At 44.8% G+C, this 20,193-nt stretch overlaps 1 protein-coding gene across 6 annotated transcripts in view; it reads left to right on the forward strand.

The window, feature by feature from the left end:
- The first annotated feature begins 295 nt into the window (after window positions 1–295).
- GARRE1 (granule associated Rac and RHOG effector 1) overlaps window positions 296–20,193 on the forward strand; it is a 76,646-nt gene continuing 56,748 nt past the window's right edge. Inside the window, exon 1 of one of the 6 annotated variants that reach the window (XM_081117920.1) lies at window positions 296–360. The gene's annotated coding sequence lies outside the window, so the exon portion shown is untranslated. Of the gene's footprint in view, window positions 361–4,941; window positions 4,995–15,354; window positions 15,432–20,193 lie in introns of those variants that run through there. The other 5 variants (XM_081117916.1, XM_081117915.1, XM_081117914.1 and 2 more) reach the window with 5 other exon arrangements.

The raw sequence follows: 20,193 nt of genomic DNA on the forward strand, positions 1-20,193 counted from the left end.
GTGGAGGAAGGATAACAGGATGCTCAGATGGTTACATTCAGGAGGAGGGAGGGGTAAGGAGTGACTTCCTCAGGGAGGCAGTCTGGGGGGATGGGGGGGGTTTCCTCTTCAGCACATGACCCACACTGCCCTCACCCCCTTTCCTGCCTGGGCCACACCACCGAGCTAGACTGGACTGGCCTCGCCCCAGTCTCTTCATAGTCAGCAGACAGCCAGCTGCTCTGTGTGCAGAACAGAACGTCTGGCCAACCCTCTCCAGACTGTCTTCCAAACCCCGTGGATTCTGGAATGCAGCTACCCCTCCTGGGGCTCGCAGCCCATCCTGCAGCTTCCACACTCTGTCCAAGGGAGACTGATAAGGTAAAGTAGGAATGTTACTCTCTCTAAACTGAAACCCATTGCCCTTCCTCCCCCTGCCTCCAAGAACACTTGGCTGTAAAAACGCCTTCCCTGAAGGCTCTTCTTTCAGACAAGCCCGCTAAAAACTAATGTGTAAAAGCCCAGCCAGGAAGCCCTGGCTTTTCCATCCGTGAAGGGTGCACAGACCAACAGCAGGAACTTTGCCTGCTTAAGAAAACCAGTTCTGTAATCCCTCATGAGCCCCTCTAGGTGGGATGTTTGTATTCTGCAGCCCTTCTGAGGTTAGGAATGTGAAGCCCTCGTGAAAGCTAGCCATAGCAAACCTGCTTTTATTTTCTCAGTAAGAGGAGGCATCTCATGCCAAGGTCAAGGTACACCTCTCGCCCATCTCACTAATGCAGGGCTCTTCCGTCACTGGGGAGCTTCTGAAACCTTGTTCTGCTTTCTTCTCATGGGCAGTGACCTCCAAGACTCATCCCTTCCACAGGATCTGGTTCCAGCTCTGCCTCTAACCAGATACACAGGGTGCTGGGTGGATTCAGGAATAGACCCTATCATTGGCCTGGCCCTTCTTAGCCTCCAAAGTGGCAAATTGAGGTGTGGTCTGACAATCTCAGAGGTGCCATCCCATCCCTGTGTATGTGTTGAGGCTTCAAAAAGACCATCTCTGGAGAGCTGGAGGGTTACAGCTTGTCTCTGAAGACAGGGGTTCCATCTCAACCCCTTGGGCTCCAACCTCTTTTCTTGGCACTCTGGTACAAGAGAGCTTGGAATAGAGGTGTCCATGAGGTGACAAGTGTCTCAAACCTGTGTGGTGGGCACATGGGTGTCTTTTCCTCCCCCTTCTCTATATAAATGTGTTTGATGGATGAAAACAAATAGTTCTAACCTCTAGAAGGTGGGTATGATAACTAGGTGTGCTCACAAAGAGGACTTGGTAAGTCCACTCTACAAAATGTCCTCAGGTAAGCTGGAGAGGTCAGAGCTCCACAGAGGTCACCCAAGGTTGGCAATGTTCACACTGAGCCCAAATAAGAACTGTATATATGGCTGAATGGGTCTCCAGGACCTCCTGGCCTGGGTTGAAGCCTACAGAAGGGGCCCAGGTGGTGCCAGGCACGAGCGATTTCCAGCACCTTACTCTGCAACCATGGTGTTTGGAGTGAAGTGAGCAGCAGTGGTTGGAATGTGGGTCAGAGCCTGCCACATGGGAAGGGGGCCTCTTTAAAGTCCCCTGTGGCATTTAGCAGGTGCCTCTAGGCATGGACACTGGAGGCTTCTGTGGCCTGGAGTGGGAGCTAGGACCTCCAAATATAAGGTAGACTTGTCCTGAGACTACAGGAGCCACAGTTGGTCCACTCAGAAGCCAGCCACCATCATCCCTGGTCCCTTTTCCAGCCTACATAAGAAGATAGCAGCACCCAGGAACACTTCCTCCAACCCAGCTGTTCTCTTTCACCTCACATCCCTCCTCCCAGAGCTTGGATTTCACAGCCCATCGCGTCAGTCACACTCTCACCTCCCTTCGCTGTCACTCCATCTCTTCACATTCCCTGAAAGCTGCTGGGACAAGCCACTTAATCAGAAAGAGGGTTCTATTCTGAACTAATGGTTATCAATCGGAAATAGTAGATCCTCAGTACAACTGAGAAATTCTACCACATTTCTCCTGTCAGCTCACCTTTCTGCTTTCAGACCTTTTCCATTCTCCTCATACCTCTGTCCCCACGTGCCCCTCACTCTTTGCTGCAGCCTGAGGTAATCCATTGTCAAGTATTTTATTTTATTATTTTCATTGATTTGAAAGAGAGAGACATTGATTTGCCATTCCACCTATCTATGCATTCACTGGTGGACTCCCGTGTGTGCCCTGACTGGGGATCGAACCCGCAACCCTGGCGTAACCGGAGGAGGCTCTAACTAACCGAGCAACCCACCCAGGGCTTGTAAAGCATTTTAGATCCCCCTCAGGCCTCTTCAGAATCTCACAAGATGAACCAGATCATCTCTCTCCTGTACGCTTACCCTCTTTTTATCAAGCGGATCTTCCTGACATCAAAACATGTTTCGGTCTCTTCTGCCTTAAAAATCCAACCTCCAAATAGCCTCCCCGCCATCTACAGCCACCTGCAGCTCCTAACCGCAGTTCAATGGCCACCTAAGCGCCAGGGACATCCCCAGCACTCTCCTAAACTCCAGACCCCCATCGCAGGGCCTACTTAGTACTTCCTCTTGGATTCATGTTCACAGTGGCATATGGCCTTTCCCCCCATCTTCCACCCTTCCAGATACGGTTTCTTCAGGGGCTTCCCCCCACTGTGAGTGTCACCACTACAGTGGTTGGTTCCAGAAACCAGGAGAGATTGAGGATTCCTCCCCCTCCTGACTCTCCATATCTATTTAATTATTGACTTCACTCCCCATTGCCACTACCACAGTCTGTGAGTGGCTTTCAGAGTGAGGTCACATACCCACTAATGCAAGAAGGCAGTCTACTGGGAAACAGGAAGAACCTGTTAGAACTCTTTTTTTTTTTAATTGATTTTTAGGGAGAAAGAGGAAGAGAGAGAGAAATATCGATTTATTCCACCTGTGCATGTATTGGTTGATTCTTTTTAAAAATATTTTTATTGACTTTTTAGAGAGAGAAGAAGGGAGAGGGGGAGAGAGAAATATCGATGTGAGAGAGAAACATTGATAGGCTGCCTCCTGCACACTCCTGCACACCCCCTGCCCAGGATCAAGCCCACAACCCAAGCATGTGCCCTGACCAGGAGTCGAACAGCAAACTTTCCGTGCACAGGGTGACGCCCAGCCGAGCCATTGGTTGGTTCTTGTATGTGCCCTGACTGGGGATCGAACCCAGAACCTTGGTGTATCAGGACCACGCTCTAACCAATTGAGCTACCCGGCCAGGGCTTAGAACTTTATATATATATAGTTTTTTTTTATATTTTAAAATTCTTTTTATGTATGTTTCATAATGTAAATGGCATATTAGTGCATATATATATTTTATAAAATCTAGGTGACAAACTTCTATCTGACAGATGTTCAAAAACAAAAACTTGTGGAGTTTCTGGTCTAAATCAGGATCACCTTTTGCTTGGACAATCGAAATAGCCTCCTGACTGATCTTTACATCTATTGATTGATTGATTGATTGATTGACTGAGGTAGAAAATGCATAAAATGTACCATTATAACCATTTTTATTTCTTTATTTAAATATGTCTTTATTGATTTCAGACAGAGGAAGGGAGAGGGAGAGAGAGAGAAACATCAATGATGAGAGAGTCATGGATCGGCTGCCTCCAGCACTCACCCTGCTGGGGATCGATCCCACAACCCGGGCATGTGCCCTGACCCGGAATCCAACTGAGATCTCCTGGATCCTAGGCCAATGCTCAACCGCTGAGCCACTCCAGCCAAGCATAAGCATTTTTAAATGTATGGTTTTGTGGCATTAAGGGCCTTCACATTGTTGTGCAGCTGTCACCACATCCATCTCCAGAACTTTTTCATCTTCCCAATCTGAAACTCTGTCTCCATTAAATAAAAACTCTCTATGTTCTCCTACCCTGGCAACTACCACTCTACTATCTGTCTCTATAAACTTCACTATTCTGGGTTCCTCATATAAGTGGAATTATAGAGTACTTGTTTTGATTTTTTGATTGGCTTATTTCACTTCTTTATGTCTTCAGTTTATTCATTTGTAGCATATGTCAGAATGCCCTTCCTTTTTAAGGCTGAATAATATTCTGTTGTATGGATATACCACATTTTGTTTATCCATTCATCCATCGGTGGACGCTTGGGTTGCTTCTACCTTTTTGATTATGAATAATGCTATGGACATGGGCACACAAATCTACATCCACCGTTGCCATCCACAATACAGCCCAAGTCGTCCTTTAAACCCACAAGTATGGTTAAATCACCCCTTGCTTAAAACTCAGTTTTCCAATCTCTCAGGAAAGACCTCAGCACCCTAGTTTCTTGAATACAAAGCCCCTGAAGACACCTGCTGTTTTCTCCTGCGGAAAAGTCCCTTTTCCCAGCTTCTCCAAGCTCCCCCCTCCCCTTATTCTTCCCTTTAAGACCTCCACTCCTGCCCATTCCCTGGGCAAAGAGTTTCCCGATTACCCGCCTTCTCTAGGTCAGGGGACACGCTCCCTCCCTCTTCCACTTTCCCCTCCTACCACTTGCCACAGTTGGCACTCTGTCATCACGCGTATTTGTGACAATTTTATTGTTTCCGCCACCAGAGACTAAACCTGTGAGGGTGAGGGCCTGGCACCTAGGAAGCGCTCAATATGTCAGTGATCAGTCCCAATAATAACCCCCCGAGGCCGCAGCTGACCCGGCCCGGAGGCCGAGTCCCGGTGGAGGGCTGCGGTGGCCCCGCGGGCCCGGCCGCGTCCCCGTCCTCGCCGTCCCGCAGGAGGGTCCTCAGGCCCCGGGGAGCGAGGCCCGGGGCCGCCTCCGCCCGCTCGCGCGACGGGGTCCCGCTCCGACGGGCAGGGTCCGCAGCCACACCGGCGTCCGCCGGGGCGGGGCCGGCCGCAGACGTCACTTCCGGTGTACACAGCCGGTCCGGGCGGTGCGCGGGGGGCCGGGGCGCGTCGCAGGTGAGGAGCGGGCGCGAGCGGGCGCTGCGTGGCGCAGGCGGGCGGGGTCGGGGGTCGGGGGTCGGGGGGGCGGCCGGTGGCTGGCGGGTCGCGGCCGGGGCTGGAAACTGGACGAGCTCGCAGGGCGCCGAGCCGTAGGCTCCCGCCCCTTGCCCGTCCGCTGTGGAGGACGCCGGGTCTGGGGGCGCTGGCCGGGCGGACGGAAGCCCGGAGGGGCCTCTTGCCTCGCGCCCGGGCCCGGGGGAGCGGCGGGGACCCCGAGGACGCGGAGCCGCGGGGGGGGCGAGGCGGGGGCAGGAGCTCCCTCAGGCCGGCGCCGAGACCGGCTCCCGGAAGCCCTCGGAGCGGTCGGCGGAGGAACGGCGGCCTGTGGGAGGCCGGGGTCCGCGGGGACGGGCTGGGGACGTGGCCCGCGCGCCGCCCCGCGGCCGCCCGGCCGGCCGCGCGCACCTGCCCCGCGGTGCCTGGGGCGTTCGCGGCCGGCGCCGCCGGGCTGGGGGCGGTTCCGCGGGGCCCCCGGAGGACGCGGGGCGGCGGGGATGAAGGACCCACGCGCGTGCGGCGAGCGCAGGGTCAGGGGTGTGTCTTCCTGCGCCGCGCGGCGCGGCGCGAGGAGGGAAGCGTGCCTGCTTGGCATGATAAGAATTTTGTTTATAGTCCTTACGAATTTGCCAGATAAACACTCAGCTTGGGGAGGGGGCAGTGTGAAAATAGCTCGTTCCCGCCCCTCGCCTCCATTATGAAATCAAGTCATTCTCCCCTCCCCGCTTTCAAGACAACACAGAAAGTATTGCCGCAATACTTTTTGAAATGACAGTCATCTGCCAGCCTATCCCTCAGTGACAACCATTGCTAACATTTTGGTGGTATCAACAAATAGAGTCATGTATTATTTTTATGGACTTAATGGTATACCATTGCATATCATAAATTTAACCGGGCCCGGCAGAGGGACATATAGATTGTTTCCAGTTCGTCACAAGATAAATTGTGTCAAAAGGATTTGTCTGATTGTTGTTATCGGATAAATTTACGAATAAGGGAAAAGGTAACACATTCATTTGAAAAATACATAGTTTTTCCATTGTTGACATGTTTGAAAAAATACTCCATCTTAATGTTAAAAAATTCTGTTTACCTCTTGTTTCACGGGATTTTGTTTTTTTAACTTGTAGCTGTTTAATCTACTTAAGAATTGGTTTTGGTTTAAGATATGAGATATTTTAAGAAATGGGTTAGTTGTCCTGATTTTGTTGAAAAGTTATAACGGCTATTTTGTCATATTTTAGACCTAAAGGCCTAAGTATGCTTTTGTAAAAGGATTACTTACAAATTTGATACTTAGATTTTGTGTATGCTATTTCTAAATTTCATTCACAGCATTTTTTAAAATCATGTTCCTTTACAAGTCCAGGAATTACTTCATGTTTGAGAGTTATTTTCTCTTTATCTTTTAAAGTAAAAAGTGTAGTTTATTGCTATTTCATTTGGTTTCTTGCTGACAAGATAACAAACCATAGGAAGAGTTCAGGTTTGTTGTGGCAGCTTTTCAGTCTGGCATTTGAGATTCTAATCTTCCTCTATTTTTGCACACGAATACGTAGGTTAGCATTGGAGACCAAGATAGAAAAGTTCTCAGATTCCCTTGGCAAGCCTAGATTTTTCAATCTAAAATTATCTCTGGATTTTTTTGAAGACAACATGTTTTAAGCATCCTCTTTAAAACAAAAAAAAAATTTAAAACAGGTTGCACACGATTCTGTTGAAAATTTTACTAAATGTTTATTTTGTTGAAAACCTGAAATCTAATACACCAGCTTTACGTTGAGTGGTTCTTCCAGTCTATGGGGAGATAATTGTATCTGAGAGTTAGAGTCAGATGGGTTGGGTGTCCACTGCTCTCCCTTTCCCTCCTGTGACTTTGTCCTGTCACTTTTTCCTTAGTGGAAAATGACAGCCTTCCTAGGTAGACAAAGAATGTTAGTTTGAACAAGGATCGCTTTTATTTTGGAGTTACAGAAAAAGCAGGATGCCATTTTCTCTTAGTATAAGTTCACAGAGAGCTTGCATGTGTCGGGGGTTGTGCTTCAAATGCCTGGATCTCTACTGAAACTGTCCTCTTGAGGGCTGGGCTCCCTGATTGATAGATGCAGTGGCTGCTGCTTACTCATTTCCCTTGACCTTGGCCATAAATATTTGGCATGGTGAGCCATATTTCTTGCTGCTGTGAATCTCTTCTTGGTTGACCTCCTTGACTTGGAGCTGTTGTGGTCATTTTCTTAACTTTGTGCCTGTGCTTTTTCACTGGTCTTTGCTGCTTCTCTCCTTCCCACGTCTGCCTGGGAGCACTTTCTAAGGCTTAGCTTCATGCCTCCACCCTTGTCCTTCAATGCAGGCTCCTTCCCACTCATTTGGTATGTGACTTCTAGGTAGAGACACACTTCACCTTCTCACCCTTCCTCCACTCAGTAACCCCAACTCAAACTTTGCTGCTGGTGATTTCTAGATCTCCCTCTAACTGACCCTGCACACATTCCTGAGGCCATACTTTATCCAGGTGATGGAGCCTTTCACTACTTCCCAACGTGTCCTATCCTTCATGACTTGAAGGTTCTTATTAGCTGACATATCAACATCTCTTCTACCTTCTTGATTTGGGTTATATTTGTCACACGCTTTCTATCCCTACAAATTGATTTAAACTTTGTACCTTTGCTCAGGGTCTTCAGACATCATTTGCTTCCACCCTGGATGGGAAAGATGAAATCCAGTGAATTTAGTTAGCTTATATGTGTGAAGTTTTTCCAGTAGAGGCCAGTTAACTGTACTGGAAAATTGGAATACAAAACTGCAAGGCCCAGTCTGGGGGAGAAAATCAAATAAGCTAGTGCCATAAAACATTGTAAGTGCATAGAGAAGCAGGAGACACGTAGAAGCTCGGCCAGGTTTTAGAGATCTTGCCTGTTTTACTCACGGCTGTTATTTGCAGGGCCTAGAACACAGTGTTCTGGGAACAATTAAGTTTTTGTTAAATGAATGAATCAGTGATCATCTAAGAATGAAATCAGAATAAATGTTACACAAAACAGCTATCTATAGAAAAGATATAAGCCAAGGGACATTTTGTAAATGTAGTTTGGAGAATTTCAAGGAAAACTTTTAAATTCTATCAAAATGACCGAGTTATAACCCCAGGAAAGCATGATTGGAATGCGTTTGTAGCCTGAATGCTTAAACTTAATTTTGTATCCTCAAAAGAAAGACTGTCTTTTTTAGAAGAAGGGGGTTGGGATGGTGTCTGTGGAAATTGAGGTGGTGGGTCCAGGAGAGGAATTGGGTGATGCGTCTGTAGCACTGTCTGGGGGCCTTGAGCAGAGGGGCTGTGTGTAGTTCCCACTGGGCCTCTACCAGATGGGTGCATCCCTGTTGATGCCTTTAGGAGAAGCTTTGCTTTACTTTGCTTCCATGCTCGTAATACTCTGATTAGAACATGGCTTCATGTGAAGATTTCCTGCCAAGGAGAGAATGTGAATTGTTGAGAGCTTTGCATCCAGACTGCTTGGGTCAGATCCTGGTCTTACAGTGCTGGCTAATCTGTTTCTCAATCTGTAGAATGGGGATAATAGTAACACCTTCCTCTTGGCTGCCTTGGCACCTGCTAAGTGCTCAGTAAGTATTAGCTCTCATCAGTATTTATAAACTTAGTAACTGGCCTTCTGGTTAATACATCAGTTGTCTTTGAGCCTGAGTCAGTTCCCCTGAACATGGGTGCACTGACAAAGCTGAGCACTATAAGGTGGAAGTCATGACAGATAGGCTCTTCCCAAACTGGTCATCCAGAGAATCCAGCTACCGTTGTTAGGGAAGACTTTGCTGGAGGCCGTACTTGAGCTGAGTACTGTGGGAAAAGGTTAGTGAGTCCAGCACACTTGGGGCAGTGACAAGTACAAAGGCATACATGTGAGCAAGCATGAGTTTGTGGTGAGCCGCTGGAGATTTAGGGTAAAGGGTAGAGGGAAGTGAGATTGGAGAGGAAAGTGGGACTAGCTCTTGAAGAAATAATAACAAGGTCTAAATAACTGGGCACCAACAGTGCCTCGGGTGCAGCGTTCATTTCTCACACTCACTGTGCTAGTCAGGTTTTGTGTTAAGTGCTTTGTGTATATTACCTGGTTTAGCCCTCATAACAACCCTATGATGTAGGTACTTGTTATTACTCTTATAGAAGTGACATGTTGAATGTCACCTAATAGGTCTGTGTTGATGCAGCGTGCACATTTCTGGAAGGCTAACCCTGGATATCTTTTGCACATTTAAAAGCCTTTTGTGACTCCTGTTCCCTAATGAAGCCGAAGCCCACCAAGATCCCCTGACTTCATGAAACCATCTTGGGTCAAAGTGTGAAAATACATGTATCTTAAAATTGAATAAAACTGCATGGGTGCAGATATGCATCAAGCTCAGAAAAATACCATTCAGTGAAAAAGGCAAGATGCAGAACAATATGTATATGTACCCATTTGTTTAAAGGGGGGGGAAGGAAAGAAAGAGAGATGTGAAATAGGTGTCTAAAGTGCAAAAATGTCTGGAATAATAGAAAGGAAACAGTGGTTGCCTTTGGGATGAGGCCCCAGAAATCTAGGCTGTTAGACTGACCTATCTTTTCTTGTGTACTGTTGTATAATATAAATTTTTTTAACTCTGTGTATTGTATTTCAATTAAAAATTAATAAAAATAAAAATTTAAATGTCTGCTATGTAGATAGTCATTTAGAGAATGTAACATAGAGGTTAAGAGCAAGGACTTTATCCAGATTGTTTGGGTTTGAGTCCTGCCTCTGCCATTTACTAGTCACTAACCTCTAAGTTATAACCTTCCTTTACCTCATTTGACCTTGTCTGAAAATGGGGAGGAAATAGTATCTACCTCCTGGGGTTATAGTGAGGCTTAAATGAGTTAATATTGTGGAGTCTTTAGAACAGTTCCTGACAGATGCAGGTTTTCTTTTTTTTGTTGTTGTTGGTGGTGGTGGTATTATGGCCCTGTTCTGTGCACTGCAGTGAATGTGAAGATGGATCCAGCCTCTGTCTCTGTGCATTTAACAATTCATTTGGAAGGGGAAGGCACACAAAGCTAAAAGGAGCAGTGGCAGTGGAGGCTGCAGGAGCTCAGGAAAGGCTCCAGGGGAACTGAAGGGGCCCAAGATGGTTTCATTGAAACAGAGTATCTTAAATTTATGAGTAACTTCTAGAAAAAGTGAAAGGAGAGAAAAGAGCACAAAGGGACTTGTTCTAAGGGTGATGTGTGTTCCAGATGGACTGAGGTAGAGGAATGAGACAGGACAGAGCCTTGAGGGAGACTGAAATTGGGATGTGCCGTGGGATTTCAGGTCATTGCTATGTGGTTTTTCTTAGCATATATAAAATAATGATTTATAAATGATAGCATCTTGGGCTTGTGAAATGTGGCCTTACCTTGATCTTTCAGGTGGTAAGGTGTCTCTGTGTAATTTATTTAATGACTCCCTTAATGCAGGATATATGGGTTACTTCCAGGTTGTTGCTTATAGACAATGCTGCCAGTGAGCATCCTGAATGCAGGCCCCCATATTCCTGAGTCAGTTTCTAGGATTCATTGCTCAATGTATTGCCTTTTTTTTAAAACCTTTTTTTTTTTTTTTAAATATATCTTTATTGATTTCAGAGAGGAAAGGAGAGGGAGAGAAAGAGATAGAAACATCAGTGATGAGAAAGTCATTGATCGAGCCCGCAACCCGGGCATGTGCCCTGACCGGGAATCGAACCCTGATCACCTGGATCCTAGGTTGACACTCAACCGCTGAGCCACGCCCGGCCAGGCTTTAAAACCATTTTGACTTGAGTGTGGGCCACTGTCAGATATGTGCCTTTTCAAATTGGTAGTTGCAAAAAATCATAATGGAAAAGTTTTTGAGTGTGGAATTAAAAAGCTAAATATTACCTGAAAAAAATCTGATTTTCTTATTAAAAATGCTTTGAGGATTAGGTGCTAGTGAGATGGTAATTATGACTGGCTGGGGAACTTGGGAATACTGAGTCTTTTCCCACCCCACTCCCACGTCCCAGAGGTGGACGTGTATGCCTGAGAACAGGCAGAGGAAAGCTGGCTTGGCTCCCAGACTTGAGTACTTGCTGCAGGCTCTGGTAACCTAGGCAGGGAGAGGCGAAAGTGGCCCCTCTCAGGTGCTCTCAGGGACCTACCTGTTCAGCCCCTGAGTCTCAAGGTGGGAGAGAATACATACACTACATCCGCCTGCTTAAGTAATTCCTCTGCAGGGGCTGAAAGAGGAGGGAGTAGTGGGCAGGGAAATGGGAGGAGCTGTGGCCTCCTTCCCTCTGGAGGACACAGGGCAGCACCCCTTTTCGTTTGTTTCCAGGACTTTGGGAGTTGGGGCTAGAGCTGCAGGAAGGTAAGTGATATTTTTTAAAGTAGTTGTAGCTCTGCAGTAGTTTGGGGGAAAGGGGGTTTATTTATTTTACTAATGGTAGGTCAGAATGAAGGATTTCAGTAGAAGGTAAAATGCTGCCCTCTGACTAGTTCCTGGCTTCTTCAGAGTGCTCGCTTCCATTTACTGAGTGAGACTCAGAATCTGCCAAGTGCTGTCCTTCATGGATTTCATCTTCTGTGCAGTACTGAGACATTGAGGCCCAAGAGTTCAAGTAACTTGCCTAAGGGCATAGAGTTATTAAGCGCCATTATTCAACTGATAATCACTGAGAGAGGAATTCTTATCTAGGTCAGTCTGGCTCCCATACCCATAACTATAACTACTGTACTTTGGCAGTGCCTATTTTCATGAAATCTCTGTATTAGAGCATCTCACCTACAAGGTAACAGCATGAGCATTTTCTTTTCGTCTATTATGGCTGTAAGTAAGCTCCTAGAAAGAGCAGGAATTGTGACTGTCATACCGCATCCCCAGTACCTGGAGCAGTGCCCTGCACGTAGTAGGACCTTAGTAAATGCTTAAGTATGCGAAGGCTCATGGCCTAGATTAGTGACATCCTGGAAGCCAGTCTGGTGAGCCACTGCTCTGTAAGGCTATCTTCCCTGCCTGTGGGAGGGGTGGGGAGGAGACTCTAATGTCCTCATTCAAAATGTTCAACCTGCTGCAATGTTTGAGAGGGAAGAATGGGCCCTTCCCTGTGACACGGGCTTGCTATTCTTTCTCAGAGATGGGAAGGCTTGCTGGGTGTATAACACTGGCGTCAGTGTCCCAGCCTGGAGGAGGGATCTGCTACAATTACCCATTGATAAAATTTTATGGGTGCCTTAAATTTTCAGAAATGGTCCAGGATCTGAAGCATATTTATCCAAAATTTATATAATTCCTCTCTGTAGTAAGATAATTTCCAAATTACAGTTTGATTTACCCATTTGTATATGTGCTTCTTGATAAATACTTGTCTTTCCCACTTGAGGTTAATTTTGGGTAAGTTCCACAGTTCAAGTTGTTATGAATGAGTAGCACTAGAGAATTTTAAGTTTTCTTAAACAACTTGCGAATGGATACATTAGTTTTCACTAGTTCAGCTTGCTTGTTCAAATTTGGAAACTTTTTGGATAACTGGACTAAAATTAGGCTTAAATAGAGCTCAGTGGATCAAGTCTTTTTCATACTGTAACATATAACAAAAATAAACTGCAGGTTTTTAATAGATGAAGATTTTTTGGAATTTTTTTTTTTTTTTTTTAACAAATTGGGTTTGAAAAATCACATCAGTGCTGCCTTGGCTGGTGTGGTTCAGTTGGTTGGGTGTCATCCTGTGCACCAAGTAGTTCGATACCCAGTAAGGTCACATGCCTGGGTTGCAGGCTCTATCCCAGTACGGGGTGTGCAGGAGGCAGCCAATCGATGTTCCGCTCTCACATCGATGTTTCTCTCCCTCTCTCTCCAAAAATCAATTTAAAAATATTTTTAAAAATTACATCAGTGCTTTGTGGTTTTTAAAAATGATATACTTTAAAAGTAGTTATTCTCACTCCTTAATTTACACTTTACTTTCCATCAAGCAGCACAATTTGTGTTTGGAAATGTTTCATAGTGCTTGGGTGCATCTGATGTGAAATGTCTTAATGGTCCAAAGCCATTTTAGTTTATAGATAAAAACTTCATTTTACCTGAGCAAACATTTTCCGAAGTTTAAGAGCCAACTTTGTTCACCCTTTGGTGATGTGTGGTAGTTGTTTATAGATAAATCTTCTTGACAAGGCTTTGTCCCCACCCTCCACCCCTTTTTCTCTCTTCTTTTGAAGATTTCTGTTTAACAAAGATTTTTTGAACTCAGACTGTTCCTCTAATAAAATTATTTCTAAAGTTCTAATACTTGTTTTGTTTGAAAGGCAGCAGGCTTTGAGAGTTAGTCTTTTGCCTTCATAAGAAGACTAAACCGTGATTCTTAGAATACAGTAAGTTGATTTATTACCAGAAAAGACAGTAGGTACGTCTGTCCTTGGTAGGACCAAGTAATGATGGATTTTTTTAAAAAATTAAATGTTCACTCTTTTTCTTTGTATGAAACTAAAGATATGGTGTTTACCTTCTATTTCATTTCCTTTTCTACTTATTTATATAATAACTATTTAAAAAAATTAAACTAGCCATTGATCTTTCTCTTTCTCCCCCTCCCTACCCCTGCCAAAATACTCTCAGTTTAAACAAAATTAAACTGTATGACTTTTTAAAACATTTGGCCTATTTTTTTTAACCTGTATTATTTTGAAACTAAATTTGTCAACTCTGTTGACTTGGGGTTAGAAATTTTTTCTTCTGCTTAAATGGAATTACCAGTTGTTTGTAGATTACCAAATATAAAAGTTCTTAAATCTGCTAATGAAAACTTCCTTTGTTTTGTAGAGGAATGTCTTATTTTGTGGTGATAAGTTGTTATAGAGCAACTGTCAACACAAAACACAGTTAGGTGTCACCAGGTGGAGGCAGACCAGGAGCTCTCTGACAGCAGGCACTGTTAGCCTCTGCATCCTATTAGGCTCAACTCACAGGGTTGACCAAGTTGGTGGGGGACTGGTGTAGAAGCACCTTTATTATTTATTTATTTATTTTAAAGACTTGAGTCTTCTTTCTTTTTTTTAAAAATATCTTTATTGATTCAGAGAAAGGAATGAAGGGGGAGAGAGAGATAGAAACATCAGTGATGAGAGGGTCACTGATCGGCTGCCTCCTGCACACCCCCTACTGGGGATCGAGCCTGCAACCTGGGCATGTGCCTTGAATGGGAATTGAACCTCGATCTCCTGGTTCATAGTCAGTGCTCAACTGCTGAGCCACGCCAGCCGGGCTGAAGCACCTTTATTTTATTTTATTTTATTTTATTTTATTTTATTTTATTTTATTTTATTTTATTTTATTTATTTTTTTAAATATATCTTTATTGATTTCAGAGAGAGGAAAGGAGAGGGAGAGAGAGAAATAGAAACATCAATGGTGAGAGAGTCATTGATCGAGCCCACAACCTGGGTATGTGCCCTGACCGGGAATCGAACCCCAATCGCCCGGATCCCAGGTCGATGCTCAACCGCTGAGCCACGCCCGGCTGGGCAGCACCTTTATTTTAACTATGATGGATTCAAGCTCTTATTAGAATTATTTAGAATTCTATGATTAGAATTTTTACTTAATAGTATTTTTTCTATATACTTGAGTTCTGGTAGCTCTATGGTAGGATAACATGGACTTCAGATTTTTTCAGACGGTCAATTATTTAGTAACTTTATTTTGTTCTGTTTTAACATCAGTTTTAGTAGCTACTTCTTGACTAAAAGGGAAAAAATAATAATTTAGCCTTAGTCTCCTTGAAACTTCTGCAATGACATTTTTTACTGATAGGACTTCAATGTTTCAGGGGTTTTCACGTGATTCTTTAACATGCTTTTAATTAATTAAATTAATTCCTTGGAAACTGCTTCTGTATAATAGGCTAGTATCCAGTTTTGCACATATTTTTCTTTGGGGCAGTCTGGGCTCGGTGGACCCAGAAGTGACGCTTCCTTTCCTCTGGCCTTGGCTCTCCATGCCTGCCTTCCGTTTTGATGTTTTAATGATACCCTCCCCGTTCAGTGATTTGTGTTCAGGAAGCTGGGCAGTGATTACTTTTGTTTCTGCTTTGTGAACTTCCTCCCCCACTTCCTATTTTTACCGAGCAACTACAGGAAATGAGGCAGCTCCTGGCTGCTGCTAAGCATTGACTTTAGGTGGGAAGAGGGCAAGGCCTTAGGGCTTGAGCCATTTAAATAAAGCATTTTCCCTCTTTGTCCTTTCACTGCCTCCTTCCTGTAGGAATCAGAGGAACACCACGGGGTTGATAAGACCATATACCCCCCTCAGCTTTGGGGTGGGGAGCAGGTGCTGCCCAGCTGGAGGACAGAGCTTTTGTGAAGTAGGTGAGGGGTTTTTCAGTGGTGACAGTAGGGGTGGGAAGTAGTGGCCCTACGGACCAGCTGCTGTCGTGGGTGAACAGAGTGGCAGGAGCAAAGGCTGAGTTAAAGGGACCTGTTACAAATAAGGCTGGAAAGGCGAATTCTGGTTACTTTGGGGGCCTTGACTGGCAGGCTTGAACTGAGGAGCCCCGTCTGCTCTCTGAAATCTCTGATGGGGCCTCAGCCTCTGTGGCACCCTCCTTCCTCTAAACTCATGGCATTTGTTTTCCAAACCACTTATTTAGCATTTACCTACCTCTTTTCCAGGGATACCTCTTACTGTCTTATGTACCTGTTGTAGCTTAATTTATGGGGAAGTTTGTATCATCTTCCCAGGAAGAGGTAACTTTTTATGCATTAGGTAACTTGAATATGGAAGGAGCTCAAAGCGGTTGTTTAGCAGTTGCTCATTAGCAGCTCTGTTGACCTTTTGGGTGGATAATTCCTTGTCTTTTGCTGGACAGGGGGCTGTACTGTGTATGGTAGGATATTTAGCAGCATTTCTGGCCTTACTCACCAGCACTCCTCCATTTATGACAACCAAAAAATATTTCTGGCCCCAGCCAGTGGCTCGGTTGGCTGGAGTGTCGTCCCACACAGCAAAAGGCTATGGGTTTGATTCCCAGTTAGGGCATATACCTAGGTTGCAGGTTTGATCCCCTGTGGAAGTGCATTGGGGAGACAACTGATCGATGTTTCTCTCTCACACTGAGGCACCCCTCTTTCTCTCTTTGTCCCCCTCCCTCTCTCTCTCAAGTCAGTAAACGTATCTTCGGGCGAGGGTTTAAAAAAAGCTCCCAGACATTGCTAAATGTCCCCGGGGCGTGTGTGTGCTGTGTACTCATCTCCACTGTTGAGAACTGCTGTGTTAATGGAATGAATGCTGACTTACTAATTTTGTGAAATGGAATAAAATAGAATGTTTGGTTCCTTAGGATTGGAGCCATTTGTTAGTTTCTAATTCCAGTATCTGACATTCTCAGACATTTTTAGTTTGCTACTGAGATTTTGCTCTTGTCCATTAGCCAGCTTTGAGATATAACTTCTGTGTGCTTTCATGGAAAGAGCTGGGGCCTGAGCATCTGTTAGCCTGGCTTCTGGTCCTCATTAAAAGGCATTCTCAGCTTTAAATGCTTGCTCTGGAAGGCTATTTCCTTGTGAAGAATTTTTGCGAGTTTATTTGAGCTAAACTGTGGACAATTGCCAGGAAGCCAAAACCTCAGCAGATTGAGAATATGCTCCAGAGAATGGCAGTTTTGCACCTTGCTTTATAGATCACAATCAAAGGGGGAGATGTAAGTGGGTTACATGAAATCCATTGGTGATAGGTTAGGGAGGCGGGAGAAGGCAAAGCAGGGAAACCTCTGGGATTGGATAAAAAGTAAAATGGTAGACACACACTTCTTTTACATAGGTGGGTACAGGATAGTTAACAGTCAACAGTTAAGATATTAATAACAATGAAAAGATTCCTGGTCTCTGCCCTGGTGCATTGAGGGCCTGGAAAAAACGGAAATAACTTTGTTTTGGAAAGGCATGTATTAATCAAGTATGTTATCTCAGATGCAAAAGACAACGGACAGGCTCATTTAAGGTGAAAATTAACCTTTGTGAAGGGAAAATACTGCCTTAGGGCATGACTACCCATCATAGACTGCTTTTAGTGAAAAAGTTTTTAAGCTTCGGACCATCCTTTGTGGTTATTTTAGGCCTCTGAGTTTGCAAGGCCACCATTCAGGCCTTCCCTGAGCATGTGCGTTTAGCATGTGGCCCCTTTTCGTCCACACTTGGAAGCTGAACAGTGCAGTGTAAAAGAGAGAAGGAGAGGCATTTAGTATGTCACAGCAACAGCAGCTAACATATGGACTAATTGCTATAGAAAGGTGAACAGGACTCAGCTGTGTGTGAACTGTGGTGGACGGGACTGGCAGGGCTGAATGTGAGGGAGAAGAAGGGCAGGGAGCCGGGACGGGGGTGACACCTTAAGTGAAGGCTCAGGTTGGCAGTCAGTACAGCAGGAAGAGCGGGGGATGGAAGGATGACTGGATAAATTTGAAGGACCTGAGGAGATGTTTTAGGAGTCTAGTCCGCAGAGAGGTCTTGACGGGAGAGTTGAATTTGGGTATCATGAGCAATGCAATGGGTATGATCTAAAGAGATCACTTTTTATTGCTCCAGCTCAACTTTGTGTCAATTTTGAGAAGCCTCCAGCGTTATTTAAATCATCTCCCAAAAGTGAGAAACAGAATGTCTTTGGCCAGATGTTTGACAGAGGCGGAATAGTACAGTGATGGAGCACTCAGCCTCTGGTGGAGGACAACCAGGCCCCAAATCCAGCTCTGTTGGTGACTACTACCTTATCCAAGTGGCAAGGACTTGAAGAACTCATTTAATCTCTGTATATGCCTCGACTACCTCATAGGGTCATTGTCAGCATTAAACTAGGTAGCAAGTGTAAGTGCAAAGCACAATGCCTGGCACTTAGTACCCATTCAGTATTAATATCAGTGGTTTTTATTTTACAGTTCTAGTGAGCATTAAAAATGAGATTATGTATCTAAAGCTCCATTGTAGTAATTTATGAGTGGTTCATTTTGTTGAGGAGTTCTTGTGTGAACATGATATGTCATCAGTAGGGTTTTTTTTTAAAGGTTAAGTTTTATTTTCATTTATTTATTTATTCTTAATCCTTACCCGAGGATATTTTTTCCACTGCTTTTTCAGAGAGAGTGGGGGGGGGGGGGCAAAGAAACATCGATGTGAAAGAGACACATCAATTGGTTGCCTCTCACATGCCCCCAGACAGAATTGTGCCTACAGCCGAGGTACATGCGTGCCCTTGGCTGGAATCGAACCCAGGACCCTTTAGTCCGTGGGCTGATGCTCTAAGCACTGAGCCAAACCAGCTAGAGCAGTGTTTGTTTGTTTGTTTGTTTGTTTAATAAAGCAGAACCTTATATCTAACATTTAACTGCTATCTCTATGGATGGCAAGGCTGACTGTGTGAAGGCTAGAAATAGCAATTAAATAATATTAAGAATGAACTAATCAGCCCGGCCAGGTGTGGCTCAGCTGTTGAGCGTCGACCTAAGATCCAAAAGATCACAGTTCGATTCCCAGCCGGGGCACATGCCTGGGTTGCTGGCTCACAGCCGATCGATGACGACTCTCTCATCATTGATGTTTCAACTCTCTGTCTCCCTTTCCCTTCCTCTCTCTGAAATCAATAAAGATATATTTTTTTTAAAAAAGAATGAAGTAATCATTCAACAAATATCTGTTGAATGTTTACAGTGTACTTAGCACTCTCGAATATCTTGAATGAGCTCTGTGATGTTGCGGGTTGGCGGTGGCAGGGAAACAAAGGAAACTGGCAGTTGTGATACAGTACAGTACAACAGAGATAATGCTGAGACAGAGCTAAAAGCAGGGTGTTAGGATAGCACACAGAGTTGCTTCTAACTTAGTCTTTGTCAGGGTGTCTTCCCAGAGGAGGTGATGTCTACCTTAGATATCCAGGAGGAGTGAGAGTAAGCCAGGAGAACTTTCCAGGCAGAGGGAACTGAGTGTGTAGATGGCGAGAGGGAAGGTGGCACAGCAAGAACTGGGTAGTGTTGGGCAGAGATTGGGAGTAGTGGTATAAGAAAGTTGGGAAGTGTAGTGGAGAGCCATATGGATTTTACACAGAAGAGGGACTTGATTAAATTGACTGTAACAATCACACAGCAACCAGAGGGGAGCAGTCTGGCCATTTGGAAAATCACACAGGAGGTTCTCTGTAATTCAGGCAAGAGGTGAAGATGGTCTGAACTTTGGGTTGGCAGTGAAGACAGAAAAGACCTGACATAATAAGAAGGCAGGAAGGATATGACTAGATGATTAACTGGATATAAAGGTGAGTGAGGAGTAGAGGATAACTCCCAGGTTTCTGGCTCGTGCGGGTAGGTAAGTTATGATGCCATTCACCAAGGCAGGGAAGGAACACTGAAAGACGGGAGAGTTGGTTTGGACATTTGTCGTGGAGACCTGTTTAGTAGGGATCTAGATATTTGGGATCTGGAGCACAGGAGAAAGATCTGGGTTAGAGAGACAGATTGGGGAACCCTGCCCAGGGAGAATATGTTGATCTTAGAAACACACAGGGCACAGCATAGAGCTCTGGGTAACCACACAACGCTTAAGGCCTGTCAGACAGAGGGAGAGTGGGGGGCTCACAGAAGCAACTAAGAATAGCAGGGGGAAGAGGAGAGCTAGGAGACCTACCATGTTTTCATATCACTGTTTTAATTTGATAACATAGAAAGGGATCCAAAAAAGGACAGTCCTAATAAGAGAGAGAACTGAATCTTTTAGACATTTTCTCTTGTCTGGGTAGGTATTTTTAATTTATGAATGTTGAGAATAAAAGTCTTCTAAGCATTTTTCTGCAGTACATTTCTAAATATGGCTTGTGTCATTCAGAACTGCCAAAAAAAAAACATAGAAATGGTTGGGCTTTGAACTTCATAGACAATAACTTCACTAATCTCCCTAAAGAATTTCCTGTAGTGTCTCCACATTATCAAGGAGAGATATTTAAATTTACATTGTTGTGGACTAGAGAGGAAAGAATTTTCTGTATCTTTTTTTTCTGCAGAGGTAATTGTTTATGGAGTCGTTCATGGGTTTTTGTTGTTTTAATAAACAACACCTTTATTGAAATATAACTCACATTATAATTCA

Source organism: Miniopterus schreibersii (assembly GCF_964146895.1).
Source record: "Miniopterus schreibersii genome assembly, chromosome: 18".
In the NCBI taxonomy this organism is placed as follows: Eukaryota; Metazoa; Chordata; class Mammalia; order Chiroptera; family Miniopteridae; genus Miniopterus; species Miniopterus schreibersii.